A 24,763-nucleotide genomic window follows, 5' to 3' on the forward strand; every position below is an offset into this window, starting at 1 on the left:
TCACTACAAGGCGCGGCAGAGCTTGTTTGGGGGCCTAAAGCTCATGCTTCTGTATATTAATAAGCATGGATTTCTTTTAAGTGACAATTGCTAGTTAAAAAGTTTGGGGAATATAAGCAAACAATCACAAAAGAAATTAAGGCATATGTAGAAAAAATACTGTAAAAATAAGTATGGATGTGCAAGATATAGGTACTTCAAGGGTGACTAAAAGGACGTAATTACATGCAAATGGATAATAGAGAAAACCCAACAACAAACAGTAAGCAATGTATAATATTGTCTTGCATGAGCAAGATTGTGGTGGGTAGGCACAAAAACATCAATTACGTTTCCCCTTAAAGAGTTACTATATTTTTAGCATGTTTAGAAAACATTTTTTTCAAAGTGATTAAATATCTTATATTCCTTCTTTTCAACCTGGAAAATAACTTCAGATCAGTGCCATACACAATGCAAAGAAGATTACTTACTATTTTATTTAGGACAGACTCTGCCACCCTTCTTCATGTAGAGTAGTATTTTATTCCATAAATAATTGCATTTTTTGCAACTGGACTATTTATGGAGTAAAATATGAGTAAAATAGGTTGGTTCTGCCACTATGTTGTTTATATTTCAATACTAGTCAAAGGCCCCAATCATGAGTGTTACAGATGCTGTACAAACACATAAGAAGACATGGTCCATGCCTTGAACAACTTAAGACCCCAGTCCTGAAACTTGTGGTCATCAAAATAGAGAATCAAGGCCTAAAATGAAATGAGCAATCAAAACTACATTTTCCAACTGAAACTCTAAGCCTTAGAGTCTAAGGGATTGAGGCATAATGTAATTGTGCTTAATTGTCATTTCCCCAGGAGACTGGGATGAAGGCTCCTACTCTTCAGAACAGTGGTATGATCACTTTAAAAAAACATAAGAGGTCAAGGTGTCAGTTCTGTGCTCATGCAAAGAATGATACATTCAGCTACAAACCAGGCTGGAATGCTTCACTATTTACACATAAGAAAGAATACTGTCCAAGGAATACCAGTACTATTTCATGAAGCACCTGGATTTAATATAGAATTTCCCATCCATATACTGAACAGGTCCAGCACCTTTTTATCTGATGATACAAAATTAGATCAAAGCACAGTCTACACATGCAACTATGTACATTAGCAAAAAGAACGAGGAGTACTTGTGCACCTTAGAGACTAACAAATTTATTTGGGCATAAGCTTTTGTGGGCTAAAACCCACATCATCGGATGCATGCAGTGGAAAATACAGTAGGGAGATATATATACACAGAGAACATGAAAAAATGGTTGTTGCCATACCAACTTTAACAAGACTAATCAATTAAGGTGGGCTATTATCAGCAGGAGAAAAAAATGTTTGTAGTGATAATCAGGATGGCCCATTTCAAACAGTTGACAAGAAGGTATGAGTAACAGGAGGGGGGAAATTAACATGGGGAAATAGTTTTTACTTTGTGTAATGACCCATCCACTCCCAATCTTTATTCAAGCCTAATTTAATGGTGTCCAGTTTGCAAATTAATTCCAATTCTGCAGTTTCTCGTTGGAGTCTGCTTTCGATGTTTTTTTTGTTGGAGAATTGCAACTTTTAAGTCTGTTATTGAGTGTCCAGGGAGGTTGAAGTGTTCTCCGATTGGTTTTTGAATGTTATAATTCTTGACATCTGATTTGTGTCCATTTATTCTTTTGGGTAGAGACTGTCCGGTTTGGCCAATGTACATGGCAGAGGGGCATTGCTGGCACATGATGGCATATATCACATTGGCACATCTACCTAGGAAATCTATGAGCTGCCTGTATTTCTCCTTCAGATAGTAAATGTTTGTTATCCATTTTAGAGGGAAAGCTGAGAGAGGAATTGGGATGGAGGAGATGAGAACAAAAGAGTATGATATATAGAACTGCTTTGTTCTTCTCTTCCAATGTGCTCTATTTTGCTACATAATTGTGGTTTGAATGTACACAACCATAACTGTGAAATTCATATTTATAGATCTGTTTTTATTGACTACTTGCTAGATTATAGTTTACTCTCAGGCCTGTGTAGGGGGTAGCATATGGCTGCAAACTCCATAAGGCGCTCTGGAAAGGGACTGTGACAACCTTCTGAGTCACATCTTGTGTAGCGTCTGTTTTGCTTAGAGGGAGACAGGGAGAATATGCTGACTTTGCATCCAGGTAGATCTGGCTTGTGTATAATGAAGGCTCCATCCACTCCCCATAGTTTTACAGAGTTGAAAGCCAGAAGAGGAACTGCTAGACCATTTAACCTGATCCCCTGTGTAACATAGGCCCTTAAATTTGACCTAGCTATCTGAATATGGCACCCGATAACTTGTGTTTGACTAAAGCATATCTTCCAGCAAGGCTCCCAGTCCTGATATGAAGACATCAAGTGGTGGAGAATCTACTACTTCCCTTGATAGTTTGTTCCATTGGTTAACCACCCTCACTGTTAAAAATGTGTCTTATTTCCAGTTTGAGTTTGTCTGGCTTCAGCTTCCAGAGGAAGTTGTACTCACGATTTAACTAGCATGGTTCAATCCCCACTATGTGGACAATTTTATTCTAGTTTAAGAGATTCTTATATTGATTTAGCTGAAGTTGGTAATGAAATATCTTAATCTAAATTGATGTGAGCCAATCTTAAACCAAAGTAAGAGCGTCTACATCAGAGGATTGCAACCGATACAACTTTCTCATGGAGGCAAAGTCTAAGATTGACAATAGGGATCTAAATGTATTTTGTGGAGATTTCAGCATTCAGAAAAACAGAGACACCCAAAAGCACAAGTTATTGTGTCAATCAGCTGAACAGAACTTCAGTTCCGTCACCTTCCTATCAGGGTTGGAAAACTAGTACATGAATAGAGCACACACAACTAAAACAACAAAGTAATTAAAAATCCATGCACTATGTTCAAGGGTAAGTTGGTGCCCCACCTCAGGAATCATTTTACAGTCACTGAACAACATCTAACAAAGTATATAACAAAGCACAGATAAGCAACTATAGTCAAAGAAGCACATCAGTTCAGTGTTCCTTCCTCCGAAGGTTACTTTTCAAATTTCCATGTAGTTGATTTTTCTCTTCAATAATAATTTTCCAGCAATTTCTGGGTCAGAGGAAAAGATTATTGTTCTTTCTAGAACAAGAACATTTTATTTGCATGAATGACTAGTGTTTGACTGAAAACAAAATGAAAGCAGAAATATAATATTTTTGTATATTGCATTCAAGAGACATTTCTCCTTTGATGGGTCACTAGACTCAGATCCGGGAATATCAGTGGGTGCTAGTTTTCATTTCAATTTCTGATTTTCTTTGAGCTGCAGCAAAGTTTTCTCCCTTTCTTAGGTATCTGTGAAAGTAAAAATCATGGTGCCTCTACCCACAGATTACCCGTGTGTGGAATCCTTTAGCTCATTTGCTACGCATATAGGGTCATCTTTGTATTCATGTGGGGAAGGGATTTTATTTTTTATAGCTTCACTAACTGCAAAATGATTGTCTGGCAACCCAAGGATCCTTAAGATTTGTTTCTCTTTATTGCGTTTCCAGATATTCTATCTGCCTACTGGCTCTCAGAACTTGTGTATCCTGGGGTCTTTTAATTCCCGCAGCATCATTTAATTCTTTGTTTCCTCAATTTACTTTACATAAGTTATCAGGACTTTCAATTTAAAATCTACCATGATAAAGGAACAGTTTCTACCTTCTTGTCAAAAGTTTGACATTTATATTCCAGCATTCTGTGTATTATATTTTGTCTGACTTCTTTTAATTGGGAGCTCTCTGTTGGATATTACGCACTGCTGAAGATGGGGAGAAAAAGAAAACTCTGTATTGACCTTGCAAGAAAGTTAACAGAATTAGAACCATCATTTTCCTCACTTTTTTCTAATGTAAATTAACCTTTTTCTAATTTACTCTGGAGGCCACTAGTAAATTACTCCCATCCCATCCAGAGCAGGATTGTAACTCAGATGTGCATCTCTGTATGTCACAAAACCTCCCTGTTGCTATCCCTGGGTTGTTGCAACTTAGTCACTGTTCTTTGCCCAGCACTGTATCTAAAGTCAAAATCTATGCCTTACTTTTTGAAAAAAGTCATAAGTAGTCAGATATAATATAAATACTGAGGTCTTAATACACTGAGACTTTTCATGTTGGGTCTTAGCTATTTCCATGGTGGCAATGAATGACTGAAATTGCTAATACAGGGATATTACTGCTGTGTGTTTCTCTCTGTGTAGTCAGTAGTAGTGGAATGAGGACATGTATATAAACTCACCATTTGAAAATATTTTAGAGCAGAGATATTAACTGCAGGGAAGGGAAAATCCTAAAGGGTTCAGTGTAGTAAAGTAATTTACAGTAGGAGAGTTTTCTCATGGAAAATTACTGAGTATGCAATGAGGCACATTTTTCCAACTAAAAAAAATTATTTTACTTCTTGTGGATATGAATAATTGAAGTCTCATACTCACAGCTCTTGGCTGGTTGGATCTCCTCCTGGGACTGACTCCTTCAGCAGTGCTTTCAGCATTAGCTTTTTTCACAGCCCCTTTTCTCTGCTCTAAGATCCTCTGATTATCTTCACTTCAAGCCCCTTCTCCCAATCCTCTAAAAATCAAATCCTGAATTGCTCGCATGTCAGACATGAATGCTTGAACAATTTTCTAAATGAGATTTAAAAAGTGGTATTAGGATCACAACTTTCCTGCTCTATTCAACCACTCACAGAGAGATGTGGTGATATGACACTCCCAACCCTAGCCCTGAAATATAAGCACTGTGCACAAAACAAATGCACTTCAGATGTGGAAGAGTGGAAATTTGAGGATGGGGCTGGAGCTCCATGGATGGCTCAGAGGCTGGTAATGAGATGCACTCCCAGCAGCTATACTATAGGAATTCTGCAAAGGCAGTGTTTGTAAACATTCATTTGAATTCAGAGCAGCTGTTCAGTTTGACCACGCTTTTGCCCCTTATTATTTACTATTTGTGAACATTCATGCAAATTGTTTTTTGTTGGCAGAAATGTTTGGCGAATACCTGCTCTTGTATTCATATGTGAACAAGGGAATCCAGGCATGAAGAAAAGTAAAGTATTCATCACTGCTATCTTTAAAAGTTTCTGTCATCTGATGAGGGAGCTGAAACAATGCCACGTGATATAGGTGAATAACTACACACCACAAATACCAAACAACAAAGAATGGAGGTGAACAGTTGGTGACCAATCCATAGGCTGAAGATTATGTGCCATAAACACTGGCAAATACATGCACATAATTAATATATCCATAGACATCAGCATCAGTTCATGATTTGCTATCCAGCTCCTCAGTTGCTGTAAATCAGCATAGCTCCACTGCAGTCTCAGCAGGAACGCCAAGGATATAATGGGTCACGGAAACCAAGTTAACCTCTGATCTTTGAAAGGATCCTTGAGGTCATTGTTAAGACTTGTTCTTTCTGCAGATTGGAGTAGCTTCACTCCTACTGATTATAATACACTGCACTTTTCTAAATGTATTACTATTTTATTGTACCAGATATGCATCATAAAATAAAATAATCATGAATAATTAATAATGACACAATGGGTAGTCTACACTGCAATTAAATATCTGCGGCTGGCCCATGTCAGCTGACACGGGCTCGTGGAACCTGGGATGTGTGACTGAAAAACTGCAAGTGTCGATGTTTGGGTTCGGGCTGGAGAAGAGCTCTGGGATCCTATGAGCGGGGAGGGCCCCAGAGCTCAGGCTCCAGCCTGAGCCCAAATCTCTACACTACAGTTTTACAGCCACACAGACAGAGCCCAGTGAGCTTGAGTCAGTTCACATGGGCCAGCCGCGGGTGTTTAATTGCAGTGTGGAAATAGCTAATTATGTTACAAAGTGCCTGCACTGGAGCCTCTGTGGCAAGTATGGATTTAAACGAACCATGTGGTATTGAGCTCAATGAATTGAAAGTGCTCTAGAGCAGGGGTTCTTAAACATCACTGCACCGCAACCCCCTTCTGACAACAAAAATTACTACATGACCCCAGGAGGGGGAGGCCAAAGCCAAAGATCCACTGCCCCGGGCCAGGAGTGTGTGTGTCAAAGCCGAAGCCCAAGGGCTTCAGCCCCAGGCAGGGAGCCTGTAACCTGAGCCCCACCACCCAAGGCTGAAGTCCTCTGGCTTTGGCTTCAGCCCTGGGTGGTGAGGCTTGGCCCCCAGAAAGTCTAAGGCCAGCCCTGGTGACTCCATTAAAATGGGGTCGTGACCCACTTTAGGGTCTTGACCCAACAGTATGAGAACCACTGCTCTAGAGAATGAAGAGACTAAGATTTTGTATGATCTGGCAACTGTCACAGGCAAAACAGTGCAGGCAATCAGCCTGGCTGTGTTGTTCTAGAAAACAAAGACAAACAAGACCATGTTAATTGATATCACCATACCAGCAGATGGAAACAGAAAAAAAGAAACAAGAAGAAAAGACAGTGAAGTATGAAGAACTTTGCCACAAAGTGGAAAGATTATAGAAAACTAGAACAAAGACGATCTTAGTGGTTACTAGAGCAGTTGGAGCGATCCCTAAGGATATGAATGAATAGCTTAAGAAGATGTTAGGAGTGCAAGACATCACAATCAGTGATTTCCAGAAGACAGTGCTTTTAAGCACTGTAAGAAGATTAAGGAAAACAAATGCATTTGAGCACCTAAAATGAAGGAATTCTGCAGAGGGCTTAACAAAACTCCTCACTACTCAAACATATAGAATTGGTTTGTGGTCAGCACTTATTGGTTACTCCCGGGGCCTTTAGACAGTAGATTCCCCTTTTTATCCTTAAAGATCTTGTATGTTGTGACAGCTGTTTGTAAGTGTTTTCAGGATGAAGGCCTAAGATGACAGACAACTTATAAAGGTGGGAGAGAGGAATACAATCAAAATATGTGTAATTTCTAAACATGCTTCAGCTTACCCAACTGGCCATCAGCCTATCCTTAGCTGATTGATTACCTGTAGGCAACATGTAAGAACTGGGTCTTGAGGAGGAATTTAAAGGAAAAGAGAATAGTGGCCTTATGGACAATTTCAGGGAAGGTGATCGATATTGAGAGGCAGCATAGAAATCAGCTATTGGAAAAGGAGCGATGGACAAGTAGTAAACAAGTGTGGGAGTTATGCCACTAGAGATAAGAGACATTAAGTATGGAGAGCTGCAGAGCTGTGAAGGACCATGAAGATGAGAATAAGAAGCTTGAATTTGATACCATGAAGAAGAGGAGCGCAGTGGTGAGATTGAAATTGGAGGAAGGGAGTGGTTAGAATAATAGGCAATAATTATGACCTTATCAGAAACATTTTGAAGAGATTAGGGTGGAGCTGATGAGGGCATCAGAGGGGAAGAGGTATTGGTAATCAAAATGGGATGATAGGGTCTGTACAAAAGTATTGGTTACATGGGTAATAAAGGTTGGATTTTTGATATATTATAGAAGCAGCAATAATATTGAACACAGCCTTGCTGTGCAGGGGAAGGGAGAAGCAGGAGTCGGAGATGAACCCCAGATTATGGACCCGAGTGATAGGGTGGATGGTGCTATTATCAACCATGATAAAGAAAGGGGGAGCAGGGAGGGCTTCGAAGGAAAATAAAGAGTTCAAGTCCTGTCACATTAGGTTTAAATTTAGGGCAACACTTCCAAGAGGAGAAGTCAGAAAGATGAGCAGAAATATGGGATTGGGTCAAGGGAGAGATCCATAAGAGTGATAGCTGGAGCCATTGATCAGATGAGATCACTCAGAGAGATTTTAAAAGATGGAGAGGACCACAAACAGAGTCCTTTAGAATTTTTTTAAAGAATGGGAGTGAGAAGGAGGAGAACCTACTAAAAAAGTTGTTGATGAAGTAACCAGAGGGGAAGCAGGAGAACCAGGAGTGAATGACTGGCAAATGTCCAGAGAGATCAAGATGTCAAGAAGGAGGGCATGGCTGACAGGATCAAAAGCCTTGGAGAGATTATGGAGAGTGAGGATGGAGTTGAATCTTTGAGATGTGTCCAGAGAAAGGTCATTAAACACCTTCGTGACAGGAGTTTCAAGGAGATGGAGAAGGCAGAAGGCAGGTTAGAAGAGATCCAAGATGAAGCTAGAGCAGAGGAACTAGGCAACTGTTAGATGAGTTTGAAGGTGAAGGGAAGAAAGGGAAATGGTAGTTAAGAACTTTGGGCTTGTCCACACATTGCCAGCAAAGCACATTAGAGCGGTGTGATTTGTACAGCATTCTAAAATGCTATGCTCTAACTGCCCTGTGTAGATCCTGGTGGCATTAACTAAATGTTAATGCAAACTAGGTACCTTTTAGGTTGCATGAGGAGGGTCTATATGGGACAGTTAGTGTGTAGCACATTAGAGCACTTTACAAATTAACACCCCTCTAACATGCTTTACTGCACCATGTAGGCTAGCCATCAGGAGTAGATACAGTCCTTTTGTTCTGTGTTACTACAGTGCCTAGCACAACATAATCTTGACTGGTGATTGGAGAACCTATGTACTGCCTCAGTACAAATAATAAATATAAATAAAAAATCTTGCACCAATTTTAAAAGATTTTCCATGAGCTAACACAAAATTTTTATAGCCTGGGGTAAAGTCATTAAAGAAAGCCCTTGAGATTACAGCCTAATTGGTAACGTGTGCCTTTGCTTTTCCTCATCTCATATTTGTTGTAAGGATAAAGTGTATTGTGGTGCCATTTTCAGTGTTTGTTACAATCTTTATCAAGATAATGAAGTACTATACCAAAATGCCAATAAAGCATTGTATGTCTACACAGTCTACACATATGTAATTTAATTTGTCACTAAAATCAACAGATTTGATTTGGAATACCCAAAGGGTTGCAGCTGCAATAGAGACCATGCGGTGCTCTGGTGTATTATCTCCCATTTGAATGGTTGCATGCTCTGGCATATAATCAAATCTTTGAAAAAGTTTGATGCTGATTTAATTCTAAGGTTTAGGCAATTTTCTTGTGGGCATCCCTAAAAGTTATCCTTTAATTGTCCTTTTAACAAAGATGTTTCTCTCATGAAAGCAGTTCTGGTTCAAAGTCCTCCATTGTGAAAATTTGGAATTATGTGTGGAGTTGTGCATGAGTTTACTCTGATCACTCAAATTCAGGCTTGATTCAAGTTCAATCTACCTACATGAACCAGTGTGCTGCTGAGAACATTTTCAATCTACAAATTGTCCTTAGAAGCTTTTTGAGAACTTTTTTCTTCATTTGGATCCAATGACTAGGCAGCTGGTATGTGAGGCTACTGGGTATTGCAGTAACAACAATTGTCTGGCTGTTGCTTTTTTGTTCCTTTGTCTATTGCATCCATCTGTTGTCGCTCATCTTATAATTAATTTGTAAGCTCTTTGGAGTGGGGACTGCCTTTTCATATGTGTATACTGTACAATGGCACTCTAATCCTGGTAGGTCTTTTAGGCACGGGGCCTCAGTACAAATCAATACTAAATCATAGAGTCATGGAATCATACAATGACAGAGTTAGAAGGGACCACAAGGGTCATCTAGTCTAACCCCCTGTCACGATGCAGAATTTGTTATCTCTAAACCATCCAAGACAGCTGGCTATCCAGCCTCCTTTTGAAAATGTCCAGTGAAGGAGATTCCATGACTTCCATAGGCAGTTTGTTCCATTATCCTACTATTCTTACAGTTAGGAAGTTTTTCCTGAGCTTTAATCTAAATCTGCTATACTGTAGTTTGAACCCATTGCCTCTTGTCCTGCCCTCTATGGCAAGAGAACAATTTTCCTCCATCTTTCTTATGGCAGCCTTTCAAGTATTTGAAGATTGCTCTCATGTCCCCCCTTAATCTCCTCTTTTCCAAACTAAACATTTCCAATTCCTTCAGCCTTTCCTCACATGGCTTGCCTTCCATTCCTTTGATTAACTATGTTGCTAACCTCTGGATCATTTCCAGTTTCTCTACATCTTTTCTATGCACCAGTGACAAAAATTGCACACAGTACTCCAGCTGAGGCCTAACCAGCGCTGAGTAGAGTGGTACTATCCCCTGCATTGCACCAGTGACTCAGGTTGAGGTTGTGATCCAGCAGAACAACCAGATCCTTCTCAGCAGTTATCCCCCATTCTATATTTGTGCATTTGTTTTTTTCTTCCCTAAGTGTAGGACCTTATATTTATCTTGGTGATTTTCATTTTCTTGTCTATAGCCCAGTTCTCCAATATTTCAAGATCCCTTTGAATTTCAGTTCTATCCTCCAAAGTGTTTGCAAACCACCCCCACCTCCCAGCTTTGTGTCATCTGCAAACTTGATCAGCATGTTCTCTATTCCTACACCCAGTAATAAAGACATTAAATATCACTGGACCCAGAACAGATCCTGTGGAACCCCACTTGCGACCTCCTTCCACTATGACATCATTCCATTAATAATTACTTCTTGTTTGCGGTTGTTTAACCAATTATGCATCCACTTAACCCATATGAATTTGTGTAAATGATATCTGTTAAATACAAGCTTATCTGTGATTCTGATATCAGATTTAGCCATGGGAAAACTAGATTTATTACAGACACAGGAGCTGATTCTTTTGTCTTACTTACACGATTAACACCTCTGAACTTGTTTTGTGGTTCAAAGAGATCTGATTTGTTTAAACCTGTACAATGTGTGCCACTAAATTTATATTCTGGAACACGCTATGGAAATACACTAGGGAGCCAGCATGCTAGCCTGCAATACAGCCTAGAGTGTCCAAAAGAACTGAACAAGACATTCTATTAGATCTGACAGTTCTGATGCTGGGATTACCCTTCAGTGACTTCAAACTTTGATGGTCCAATGTAAGTTTTTTTCTTTACTGCCACTGCCTTCTAAATGAATTCTGATAGTATGGACAATGGAGGCAACTTCCTTCCAAGCCACTGGGCCAAAGTCATTGAAAAATTTGTTCCCCTAGAATAACTGTTTTGTTGCCAATGGAAAATTGGAGATTCCTATGCCACATATGACAGTATTTTAAATAATTTGGAACAGAAAGGGAAGAGTATTTGGTTAGTATAGGATTATATGATGATAAAATTCAGGACTACCTACAGTTATTCATTTTCAGTGAATGTCATGGTTTTCCATTTTGCATACCATTCAGTATTTGCTTTCAGTTATTGCTCCCTACAAGAGGACAATTTATCCATACAATGGTTGAACCAATTAAATAATCAGTTTATGAGGGGAAAATAATTTGACCCAACAATTTTTGAACCAGTTTGAATAGTATGACCCAATCTTTTAGGGCCTACAAACTTGAACCGAAACCTAAAATAAAGTAGATTCCAAGTACAGATCAGAACACATCTAGATTAACAGATATATGCTTGTGCTGAATGTTGGAATTTTGGTAATATTTTTATACTTCCTGTGTTTGCCTTAGTTTCCTTCTGGGCTTTGCATTGCTATGCACGGTGTGTAAAGGATTAAAAAGCTACTCTTCAGGCAGAGCAGGTATTGGGTCACATAACTTTGTGGGGTGTATGAATGGGTCATTCAAGGACTGTCTGAAACTGACCCATATCAATGGAGGATCTGGAAAGACAATGGCAACCCCAAGGACTGAACAATTGGCACTTATCCATGGGAAATTCTGGCAGGCAGAACAGGCTCCATCTCAGAGGCTTTGGCTATGGCTACACTGGCGCTTTACAGCGCTGCAACTTTCTCACTCGGGATGTGAAAAAACACCCCCTGAGTGCAGCAAGTTACAGCCCAGTAAAACGCCAGTTTAAACAGTGCCCCGCAGCTCCCAGCATGGTAAACTAATCCCCTCAGGGAGGTGGAGTGCCTGCAGCGGTGGGAGAGCTCTCTCCCAACGCTGGCGTGCGACCACACTCACACTTCAAAGTGCTGCTGCGGGAGTGCTCCCACGGCAGCACTTTGAAGTTTTGAGTGTAGCCACGGCCTTTGAGGCTGCATGGCCTACACCTTAAGGAAGAACGGGGGTCTTTGAGGATCTGGAACAATGAAAGGTTCCTCCAAGCAACTGTTCAAATCCTGAGGCATAGCACAGATCTTGTGGATCTGTAACAATGCCCCCATCATAGTAGTATGATACTACCATGTATCTGACTAAGTGACAAACAACGAATTTATCTTCACAACACCCCTGCCATGTAAGGAAGCACTGCTATGCCAATTTACAGGTGGAGAAGTGAGCAGCAGACAAATTAAGTAACTTGGTCACGGAGGAAGTCTGTGGCAGAGCTTGGAATTGAACCTAGGTCTCCTGACTCCTGTTTCACAGCCTTATATAATGGTTTGGACAGACAGAGCTGTATGATGGTTCCATATATTCTTTCTTCATCAGTGTTATTATGGAAATATGTTCTCCCCTTGTCAGCAGAATTCCTTGCCCAGGATGCCCCCTACACTCACCTGGGCTGCTATTCTGCAATGTCTGGGAGGTTTTCTCACTCTGGTTCAAGTCCTAAGAGGCTCAGCCCTAGAGAGCCATTCCCTGCTGGAGCTGTAAATGAACATAACAAAAAGGGAATTAACACAAAGAAATCATCCCAAAGCTGAGTTAAGTCTCTCCTCCTTCAAAGGGCACTTGTGAGGCTGTGGACCTACATCAAGTTCACAAATAAATAGAAAAAAACAATCCCCTCAAGTAAGTCAGCATCAGGATTTTCCTTCCTTCAGGGAGGGCCACGGGGCAGCAGTCATTTGAAGAGCTCCTGCCTTAAGATGGCCCTCTCTCCAAAAGCTAAGACTGAAGTCTGCTTTCCTCCCTGGTCTTCCTCAGCTGAGCTAAGTTAATCCATTTTAAGCTTCTCCCTCCAATTCCAACATTTTTCACAGATGTGATATGGGAGGGGAGAGCACCTGAGCTTGTTAACTTGGGGTATATGAACATCATACTAAACAACCCAATCACATACTGCCTTCTTCCATTAACCATTCTTCAATAATTTTCTTATTTGGTATATCTTCTATCCACTTCTCTCCTAATTTTCTTCAAGAATATTTGTAGTCACCACCAAACAAAGCAAATAAATATAAATATTCCCCCCATGCTCTATGTTTAAGTTTTCATCAATGACACCTTGGTTCTGTCCATATATTATGCTTTCTTTCATAAAGCTACTATCTGCAATGCTTGAGGTTTATTGCACTGGGAAGAATTATTTTCTCATCATAGATATTTCGGCTCTCAACTTCTTTAAGGCAGGGTGCCAAACAGAAAATCATATTGTTGTACTACCTTTATGTAACTAGACTTGGGAATATGGGGTTTATTTAGGGTGTTGCATGCAGAATGCCATAAAATGAGCATGAATTCAAGCCACATATCACTGATTTGTTTCATTGTATTAAACTTGAAGTGTTACATCCCAGAAAGTGTATATATATATATATATGATTTTGGCTAAGAGAGGTTGGTTTCTTTGTCAACTTTAATCAAACGTTAGTCATATTCCTTTATAAAACAATAACCTCCCATTATATAGTCGGTATAGCATGTCTTTTTTCAGTGGTGATGTTTTACTTGTAAATAAGGTTATTTTACAACTGAGGTGCAGCAGAGTTCTTGGATACAGCCTGGTGAATTACAACTCGGTTATTTGATATAGCTTATTAAAAATTAAAATCAGAGTTGTTTTCTCTTCTTAAATCACAGTTCAGTGGTTAAATCAGGCCAACAAAAATGTGTTTTTAAGTAAAGGTAACATACCATTTTCCATATATTTCCATATATTTCCCATTCAGTGTGTGTTCTCGAACAAAGAGGGTATCAATTATTCATGTGACCCTGCTGTGGAACTGCTCCTTTCCTCTGTCATGCAGATGAACTGTTTCATATTTTGCTAGCCCTAGTTAATTTAGTGTGAGGTTTCGCTTCAGGACTGTTTATTTTTCAGTCCCCTTCCATGAGTTCAGCTCTCAAGGAGTGTTCTGATTCATGAACCTCCATGATGGCCTGGACCTTGACAACCCATATTTTGTCTGAGAATAGTATACTCAGAACAAATACTTGTTTTAAAATGCCACGTTCCAGTGCTTGTGGGTATTGATCAGAGTCTGGGTCACTGTTACAGTGTAGTAATGTAGAGGTAGCTGATTCAGCACAACCAGTTGATAACACTATGTTCAGCTAAAACTTTGATTCTTTCTAATAGAGTATCCATAACCAGCTGATGTAGCCTACCATTTAGGAGGGCAAATTAGATCTTAGCATGACTTCTGAAATGCAATATTCTTCTAGTTACACCTCTACCCCTAGGTAACGCTGTCCTCGGGAGCCAAAACATCTTACCGCATTATAGGTGAAACCTCGTTATATCAAACTTGCTTTGATCCGCCGGAGTGCGCAGCCCCGCTCCCCCATGCGCTGCTTTACCGTGTTATATCTGAATTCGTGTTATATCGGGTCACGTTATATCGGAGTAGAGGTGTATCTATTTCTCTGATTCTCACTGGTTTAGCAATTTGTATTTTTTCAGGTGTATAAACACTATGTTTTCTTGCATTTCTTGCAATCCCTTTCTGGCAGTTCTGTGTTTCACAGAGAACATTGCAGACAGATGTCACAGGTATGTCTGGCAAGATTTAAGTGTTTCAGAACATGGAGATGTCCTGCTAGGGATGACTATGATGAATATTTCCATTGCCACTCTTTTAGCACCTGTTTGGTTGCCACAATAGCAGGGGTCCTCAAACTTCATTGCACCTTCTGACCACAAAGTTATTACATGATCCTGGGGGTGGGGACTCAGCCCAAGCCCCGCTGCCCCGAGTGGGGGCAGAGCTCAGACTTCAGCTTTGCCCCTGGGTAGCAGCAAATCTGATGGTGGCCCTAGCAACCCCATTAAAATGAGGTTACAACCCACTTTGGAGTTCTGACCCATAGTTAGATCACTGCTGCACTACAGATTCATTCTCTTGGCATTAAATTCTTCTGGCAAAAAACGAACTCCAGGGATGAAATTACAATGACATGGTGTTTGGTTGGGATTTTGAGACAAACAATAGTAATAGGGATTTGATTATTAGAAATACAGATAGATGGGTTTGAGATGACCAGAAGAACCACATGGTAAATTGCCTGTCAGGTGTGAAGATTGTGGATCTCTCGAGACATCCTAGGCTTCAAGATAACAGATTGAAGTTCAGAACCTCCATGGTTGCATTCTCAGGTAAGCAGGCAGAATTGCAGAGTCTCAGTGCATAAATGAGATAATGGTGTAGGGAGGAGAGTTTTAGGAACTGTTTCTCTTCAGCTCCTACTTTAGCTTAGTTTATTAGGAACTGAGGAACCTTTTGTGAAAGGAGGAGCCTATACAGGAAGGACGGGTTCCACCTAAATCAAACTGGAACAAGATTTCAGGTGAGTAAAATTAAATAGGCTGTGGAGAAGTTTTTAAGCTAAGGGCAGGGGAGAGCAGAGGAGTACATGGTCTGGACAGAGACATGCCTTAGGGGAGGAAATATTAATGGGGATTCTTAATATCTTAGTAAAGAGAAGAGGATAGAAATCAATAAAGTAGAGTGGCTGAAGGCTAAAGTAGGAGCTGAAGAGAAACAGTAAAATGAAAAAGAATCCCATTCAATTACATCACATGAAGGCAGACAACTAACTATTGACACATTTTATAAGTGCTTGTATACGAAGAAGTCTAAATATTAAGATAGGCTGATTTTAAATGAGGATATTGATATAAAGTAATAGATATCACATATACTTGGTATAAAAATGAAAATCAACTGGACATGGTAATGCCAGGATACCAAATATATAGGAATGACAAAGTAGGTCATGTTGGTTTGGGGGGTGGCACCATACATGAAAGAAAAATATAGTAAAAATCTTAAATGAATCAAACTGTACCATAGAATCTTTATGGATAGAAATTCCATGCTTGAATAATAAGAGTGTAGCAGGAGGAATATACTACCGACCGCCTGACTAGGATGATGATGATGATGAAATGCTTAGGGAGATTAGAGAGGCTACAAAATACAAAACTCAGTAATAATGGGGGATTTCAACTTTCCCATATTGACTTGGTACATGTCTCCTCAGGATGGGATGCAGAGAAAAAATTTCTAGACATCATTAATGACTAAGGCTACGTTTTAGTAAAAGTCATGGACAGGTCACGGGCCATAAACAAAAATTCATGGGCCGTGACCTGTCCATGACTTTTACTAAAAATACCTACCGTGATTACAACTTGGGAGGGGGTGCTCTGGGAGGAGGGGCAGTCCGGGGGCACCACGGGTGCTGGGGGAGGTGACCCGGGACCCCTGCTGGTATTGGGGGTGGGGAGTTGGTGGGGCTCCCTACCCCACTCTGCGTCCCTGCAGCTCCTAGGCAGTGGAGACAGGGGCCAGGGCAGGAGCTGCTGCAGCTCCCATTGACTGGGAACCTAAAAAAAAAAATTGCTTAGCAGAAATTCTGTTTCTAGCCAGCTGTAATTAACAGATATGAAATGAGACTTAGAGTCAAATAAATCGATTTTCAATTGTCAGAATATTTAGGGAATTATAAGTAATGACAGAACAATGATGGTCATGTAATTAAGGCCCTGGAATGGGAGTCAGGTGAGGGTTAAATTCCTGTGTGACCTTGGGCAAGACACTTAGGTGCTTTTGAAAATGTCACCCTAAGTCACTTCTAAGTTCCATTGACTTTCAACCAAACTTAAGCTACTAAATTGCTTAGGCACTTTTGAAAATTTTACCCGTTTTCTCTTTGTGCTTCAGTTCCTCACCTATAAAATGGGGTTAACAATGCTACCTTTTGTCTATTTTATCTATTTAGATTGCAAACTTTCTGGGTCAGGGACTGTCTCTTACAGTGTGTTTGTACAGCACCTACCGCAAAGGAACCCCATTCTCAGTTGGGGCCTCTAGGGCTCCTTGGCCCTATGGTAATACAAATTATTATGATTTCTATTTCTTATTAATAATAATAATAATAATTGGTGCTATTTTCACGCAAATAATAAAAATAGCTGACAATTTTATTTAAAAAATACAAAACTAATAGAAAGACTCCATAAAGGCAGAGACAAGTAAAAAGTACCTGATAGAACCAACCACGGATTGGTACCACTAAAACAATTGTATCAACCTGGTAGCAGGAATTGTGTCTATCTAGTAATTTTTCTTGGATGATTCTCTGTTTCTTTTGTTGTTTTCTTAATCTGGCTCTTTTCAGGCTCCTCTGCAAAAGTTATGTATTCTATTGTTTCTGAAATATCAGCTTTCCCTTTTCTGACACAATGGATTAGCCATGTTTGCACATTATAGTCTGTATTCTCTGAACAGGAATGTCACATACAATTCCATAATCCAGGTTTACAATCATATGCTGTACATAAAAATATATTTATTGTAAGAATATAAAACTGAAGTACATGCTGCATGATGGGCAACTTGCATAGAGCTAGATTCTGGAACCCTTATGGTGTAATTATGTTCCATGAGATGTCGTTACTTGGAATCTTAGGCTCTGACTCTGCAAAGGGCATGAGATTTGTGTACTTACGCCAGAGGTGAATATCACTCTACAATCACAGAGCAGTAAACCTAAGAGAATGTTCTTTGAATACAAAATTATTCATATTTTTTCAATGGCCATGTGCTGGCAAAAACAATCCTATGAAATAGTAAAAATATATTGAACTATTTTTATTTTAGATTATTTCACTTTACCCCAGTGTCATTTGAAACTGCGTATGCACAAATTCCTGGAACATCTCCAGGGGCAAAAACACTAAGGAACAAATATACTGATATCACCATCAGTAAAAAATATTAGACACAATAGCATTGGATAGGTATATTTTAAAAATCCAAATATATATGTATATAAAGACATCAGTGTGCCTCTACTAATTCTGAGGATATAGATATATCGTGTCAGGTGCGATATGGATGTGATATGTATTGTGCTATGCATGTCTTGTGTCCTTTCTCATTATCTCACCCTGGGGCAAGACTCAGTATTGCCTGACAGTGGAAATATACTTCCTAATGAAAGGGAAGCAGGGACAACAACTTAATGCATAACTGCAAAATTGACTGTAGCAAAAAATTGCTGTTCTCTACAGGCCAGATTCTTCAGCGTACACTCACAATGGGAAGCCCTGGATCAGATGAGCAGGCCCACTGATACCAATGTAGACCAAGTTGTGCAGGGCTTTGAAGGCAACAGTAAGAAGCTTAAACTTGATACAGTGGGTAAGAGGTAGCCAGTGGGGGGATTTGAAAAGAGGAAAAGGATGGTCAGAACTGACAGGCAAGGAAGATAATTTTAGCTGCTGCATTACAGATATATTGTCCCTTTGGCCTGAGTGATAAATCAATAGTCGAGGTTTGCTGTGTTGGTTCTGTTTGGAGGAGAAATTGGTGATATGAGTCAGGTATATTCTCAGTGTATACGCTGTGTAATCTTGTTAATTACAAGAAATGTACACAAAGTCCAGTTTCCCTATACACAGTAAAAGCTAACAACAGCAGGGAGTTTCCTTGCTTAGAAATCCCAAGTCTGCCATTCCTGTGAACTCTATGTCCAGGAAATTCCATCTCTCTGCTTCTTCCCAGCATCCCACTCACAAATGCTTCACCAGGTTTTCTTCTGGCTTTCTATCTCTCTCATCCACATCTTACAAATCCGTAAATTCCTAGGCCCTGTGTTTGTAACCAGGCAAATACTTCAACCCGCACAGATTAATTCTGACCTGCCGTGTACCTTGGATAGTCCCCTCCATTGTTTATATGTGCTTTCCTGCATAAAGGGTGCTTAATTGCTCCATCCCCTGACTCTGAAAGAGTCCATGAATGTGTCAAACACTTTAACAAGGTCTGAGATTGTCTTTGGATCAAAGACTCACTTGATGGCAGTCATTACCACCTTCTAGTATAACAGATGTCATGAGGAAGAGTGATGTGGGAAACACCATAATACATGCTCAAATTAAATGTATACCCCAAATTAAAAAAAAAAAAAAAAAAACATAGCAAGAGGACCAAAAAATGCCACCATAACTAAACAACAGACTAAAAGAAGTGGTTAGAAGCAAAAAGGCATCCTTTAAAAAACGGAAGTCAAATCCTACTGAGGAAATAGAAAGGTGCATAAATCTTGTCAAGTATAATTAGGCATGCCAAAAAAAAGAATTTGAAGAGCAACTTGCAAATGATGCAAAAACTAACAGCAGATTTTTAGGGACATCCAAAGCAGGAAGCCTGCCAAACAATCTGTGCAGCCTCTGGATGATCAAGGTGCTAAAGGGGCACTCAAGGAAGATGAGATCTAAATTAGCTGTTACAACTCAAGAAAGAGATCTTGGAGTCATTTTGAATAGTTCTCTGAAAATATCTGCTCAGTGTGCAGCAGCAATCAAAAGAATTATAGGGGCCATTAGGAAAGAGATAAATAAGAAGACTGAAAATATCATAATTTCACTATATAAAGCTATGGTATGCCCACACCTTGAATGCAGTCCTGGTTAACCCATCAAAATATATTAGTATTGGAACAGGTACAGAGAAAGTCAAGAAAAATAATTAGGCGTGTGGAATAGCTTCTATATGACAAGAGATTAAAAAGACTGGGACAGTTCATTTTGGGAAACAGATGACTAAGGGAGGATATGATAGAGATCTATAAAATCATGAATGGTGTGGAGAAAGTGAATAGGGAAGTGTTATTATCCATTCACATTACACAAGAACCAGGTGCACCCAATGAAATTAATAGGCTGCAGGGTTAAAACAAACAAAAGGAAGTACTTCTTCACACAACACACAGTGAACATGTGGAACTTGTTGCCAGGGGATGTTGTGAAATATAACTGGGTTCAAAAAAGAATTAGGCAAGTTCATGGAGGACAGGCCCATCAATGGCTATTAGCCAAAATGATCACGGATGCAATCCCATACTCTGGGTGTCCTAAGCTTCTAACTGCCAGAAGCTGGGAGTGGACAACAGGGGACAGATCACTCAGTAATTTCCCTGTTCTATTAATTTCCTCTGAAGCACCTGGCATTGGCCACTGTTGGAAGACAGGATACTGAGCTAGATGGACTGTTGGTCTGACCCAGCATGGCTGTTGTTAGGAAAGCGAGAACGAGGAGGATGCCGTAATCAAGACAGGACATGACTAGCGTGTGGACAATTATTTTAGCCGGCAATACTGAAAGGAAGGGCCGGATTTTTTTTTTATCAAAGAATAAAGTAGACCTGATAATAGCTTGGATGTGTGGGGGGAAAGAGAGGTAAGAATCCAAGGTGCAATCACCATCACAGCAATCGCAAAAGGCACAACAGGTAAGATGATGTGATAGAATAGGAAGCTTGGTTTTGGCCATGTTGATCTTGAACTTGTGGCACAGCATCCTGGATGATATGTCAGAGAGGGAATAAGATGTTCAAGAATACAGATGGAGAGAGGTACATTGGGGACAAAGGAAATTGAAAAATGTAGGACATAGATGCCGATTACAGAACCCTGTACTGCCAGCACACAGAGTGCCATTGTGCAGGCTCCTGGAGAGGAGTTAAAATAAATCCTTGCACTCTCTCTTCCTTCTCCCCCAGCAAATCTGCACAGAGCCAAGCACAATCAATCTCTTAATTTATGGTACAATACTGGCGAGAGAACACTCAACTTCCTTTTAAACAATGTTATTTTAATAGGTGTGAAAATACATACTTAACTTCAACACATCCTATATCAAATCAAGTAATTTTATGGCATTTTACAGGTGTTACCTAACAAATTATTAGTAACCTCGTGTATGGGGCTCACAAAACATCATAACAATGCAACATCCATTTTTCAGTGGAGAGTGGCTTAATTGTTTAATATTTAAAGCCTCAATCATAGCATAGAAAATAGAGGCAGCTTTCCAAATCCATCAAAGGAAGGGCCATTACAACATTCCTAATGAACTTGCTAACACAACCTGAAATATGTTGGCAAATACCTGTAAATGAAATTAACAAAGCATACAATATGTTCAAAAAGTGTTAACATTCATATAAAGCAAACAGGACATATTGTTCAGAAACTGAAAGAATTTCACAGAATGAATAATGATATCCCTACACAGCGACTGCTGTTCATCTGCATTCTATTGTATATTAAACAACTACAGTATTAACAGGTCGAGAATACTGTAGTATCGAATAGCTTGAAAGAACAGTAATTTTTAGATGCTTTATTTTACAGTGAAAAGTGCATGATGGAAGGTAAACCTGGTACTACTGAGAGGGTGCATGCAACCCAAATGGCAAACCATTATCTTTTTCAACCACTAAGTCAAAAAACACTAGTGGCAGAATCTCATATTACGTGCTTCAGTTGAAAACCTTTTGCAAATATTAAAAAAGGCACAATTCTGATTTCCATGCAGAATCCTAGGATTGACATGCTTTTGCCATCAGCATAATAACCCCCTCTTTAAAATAATATTTCAGACTTTGTTAAAGACAGTCAGCCAGGAAATACAGGCCACTGTTGTATGAACAAGGTAATTTGATGGTTCTGGGGTGAGAAGCATGTTAGAAATAGAGCTGGATGAGAAACTGTTTTCTCTGCCCATGAAAATTTTTGATTTCCAATTCTTATCCCATTCTGCACTGGGACAAACTGGAGACCTCTAAAAAAAATTACGAAGAGGAAAAAAAAAAGAGCACAGGAGAGAAACACTTTATCCCCCACACATGCCAGAATAACCCATAGCTAGAGCATTCACCTCAGATGTGGGAGACCTAAATTCAGAGGAGGGATATGAACCTGTATTTCCCACATCGCAAGTGAGTGCCTTGGGATAATGGCTATTCTGGTGTAGAGGTTTTTTTGAACAAAAAATTCTCTGTATGTGAGAAACCTTCCCAATGAAAGTCTTTACTGAAACTGATGCAGTTTTGGAAAAAGTTTCAGTTTTGATGAATTGGCATTTTGGGATGAAAAATGTTTTGTTGGAAAATTCTCAGCTGGCTCTAGTAAAAAGTCACATTAACATATGAGTTTTTCTGTTGTTCATTTGGCCATTAAGGAGGGCAAACAAAAGCAGTAGAATCAGTGGAAATATTTTGTGCACATACATAAAATAAGCAGTGAACAGAAGTGAATATATAGCTTTCCTCCTCTGCTTTACAGACAGGGCTTGTTTTTGCTTCCATCAGAGCAGTAGACATGTTTAATTGATCTGGCCAAGAAGAGCGATAGACACAAATGAGTTCCAGAACTTTCTAAGGGAAAACACTCTGCACTCTGTAAATGCCCAAGTAGGATATAGAACTGTAGCTGTCTTTTGTTCTCTCCCAGTACAGTGACTCCTAAGTACAAATGGTTGAATGTTGCAAAAGATTTATGTGACTGTTCGCCCATTTTAAAGTGAATTCACTTTTGCCACATTCACATTCCCTTTTTATTCAATTTCTGTGAATATCTGAATAATTGAAGTTTACGACAGACTCCAGTGAGAAACTGCTGAACTTGAATTAATATGCAAACTAGATACCATCAATTTAGGTTTGAATAGAGACTGGGAATGTCTGAGCCATTACACACACTGAATCTATTTCCCCATGTTAAGTATCCTCACACTTTCTTGTCAAACTGTCTGTAATGGGCCATCTTGATTATCACTACAAAAGTTGTTTCTCTTAATTAATTAGCCTCTTAGAGTTAGGGTTAGTAGGGCAACTCCCACCTATTCATGTTCTCTATATGTGTATATATATCTCCTCACTATATGTTCCATTCTATGCATCCGATGAAGTGGACTGTAGCCCACAAAAGTTTATGCTCAAATAAATTTGTTAGTCTTTACGGTGCCACAAGTACTCCTGTTCTTTTTACTAGCATAAATGTTTCCAGAAAGGATGTGATAAAAGTCACATATGTGACCAATTTTGGAAATGTTATATTAAAACCATACACAAAAGTAGTCATGACAAAAGTGCTCACCCTTACTTCCAGGAGACAGATGATATCACAACTAACCAATGGAGCTTGAAGATAAAATATCTTCAAATATCTAAAATAAGATAACAATCTCACAATTGTTTCAGACTTTTTCTATAAAGATAAAAAATTGTCAAACAATTCACAAAAATGGTTAAATTTCAAAAAATAAAACATCCAAAGATAATTCAATGGATTTGAAGCTATTCTGTGAACAGAAAAGTAGAATGCATTTGTCTGATATATTTGCAAATTATTCACTAAATTCTACTTATCAGTGACCTCTCTCTGTACATTGCCCTCACACTTCACCTTAGTATATGGATGAGCTGTGACAGATTAAATAGATGGATCTAGTGGCAGTTACACTCCCAGTATCTGATATGTTATAGAAAGGAGATTTTTCACAAAGACCATGTCATGGTCTGGTGGAGATTGGAGAGGATTTTTTGTTTATCTTCCACTATTCCATCCACAAAATCATGAGAAGTGAAATTGCTCCAAATGGTTGACATTCACAGTGAGTTAAATGTCTGTTGTCTTGGCCCAATAACGAAATAAGGGCTTTCACTTTCACTTTTTGCCTTTGATAAGAGGCAAGTTTTAAATTTAATTTAAATACAATTGTAATTCATTTAAATTAAATTTAAAACTTTCCTCCTTTCAAAGGCAAAAAAACACAAACCAAAAGAAAAGACCAATCTTAAAGAAGCCAATCAGGCACTCCTGCAAAAATTCATGTATTATACATCTCTATACACATCCAAAGTCAATGGGCTAAACAGTCTCCTGTGCTGAACATTTCCTAACTCTAAAAAAAACACAACAATCAAATAAAATACCGGGAAAGTCATTCATTTTCATAGCACTGAGTCAAAAACTAAAACCCTGCACACTTATATAGTGTATGCATTCCTCCAGGATTCAAACAAGTAGAAAATAAAATACTACATTTATTAATATCCCTACTTACAATTAGTAGTATTCGTACTTCATAAACATCAGTGGGACTATTTGTGGAGTGAAGTGCTCCTCAGTATGATTGAAATTGTTATGATTGAGTCAGTAAGCATCCGGATATTTTCTTCTTTTTCTATCAAAAAATATTTAGGCAGACAATATAGTTCCTTTAAAATGGAAACTTTCCATAGGAAAATTTCAATGATGTCAAAATTTTTCTATTTTCCTTTTGAAAATTTTGATATATTGAATTGAATCAAAATACTTTGTTTTTGAGTGACTTTGACATTAAACTGCACTTGCCTAGTGTGCTGTAATGTCTCATGGGAGTTGTAGTTCAGGTACTTCATGCCCCCATTCTCACCATTGTCCCATGATGCATTATACTCTCCTGTATGAACGAGCTGTATTGTGAATCATGGCAGAGGAGTGGTGCCCGGTACCCTGGCATGTAGGGAAGAATGACAGCATGAGGTATCTGAATTACAACTTCTATGAGGCACGAGGGCACCATAGACAGATGCAGGAAAATATTGATCTGATTTGAAATGAACTGTTTCAATATTTCTAGATCCAGGTTTTTTTGTTTTGTTTTGTTTTGTTTTTTTAATTTTCTCTTCCATGGTAAATGTAGATATTTCAGCTTTTCATCCAGCTCGGAGTGAATACAGATATTGAAATATCAGAATTTCCCAGATGGTATTTCTGATTTTCACTCAGCTGTGTCCATAAGCATCTTACACAAAT

The 24,763-nt window shown here is 39.1% G+C and overlaps 1 long non-coding RNA gene across 1 annotated transcript; it reads right to left on the reverse strand.

Annotated features, from left to right (window-relative positions):
* Window positions 1–1,724: 1,724 nt before the first annotated feature.
* On the reverse strand, window positions 1,725–24,229 carry LOC117867824. Its single transcript, XR_004643525.1, has 4 exons — window positions 24,030–24,229; window positions 12,504–12,594; window positions 4,520–4,711; window positions 1,725–3,174 (listed from the first exon to the last, which is right to left on the reverse strand). It is a non-coding gene; the product is annotated as an uncharacterized LOC117867824 (long non-coding RNA).
* Between the last annotated feature and the right edge of the window lie 534 nt (window positions 24,230–24,763).

The sequence above is a fragment of the Trachemys scripta genome, chromosome 1 (assembly GCF_013100865.1).
Source record: "Trachemys scripta elegans isolate TJP31775 chromosome 1, CAS_Tse_1.0, whole genome shotgun sequence".
Taxonomy (NCBI): domain Eukaryota; kingdom Metazoa; phylum Chordata; order Testudines; family Emydidae; genus Trachemys; species Trachemys scripta.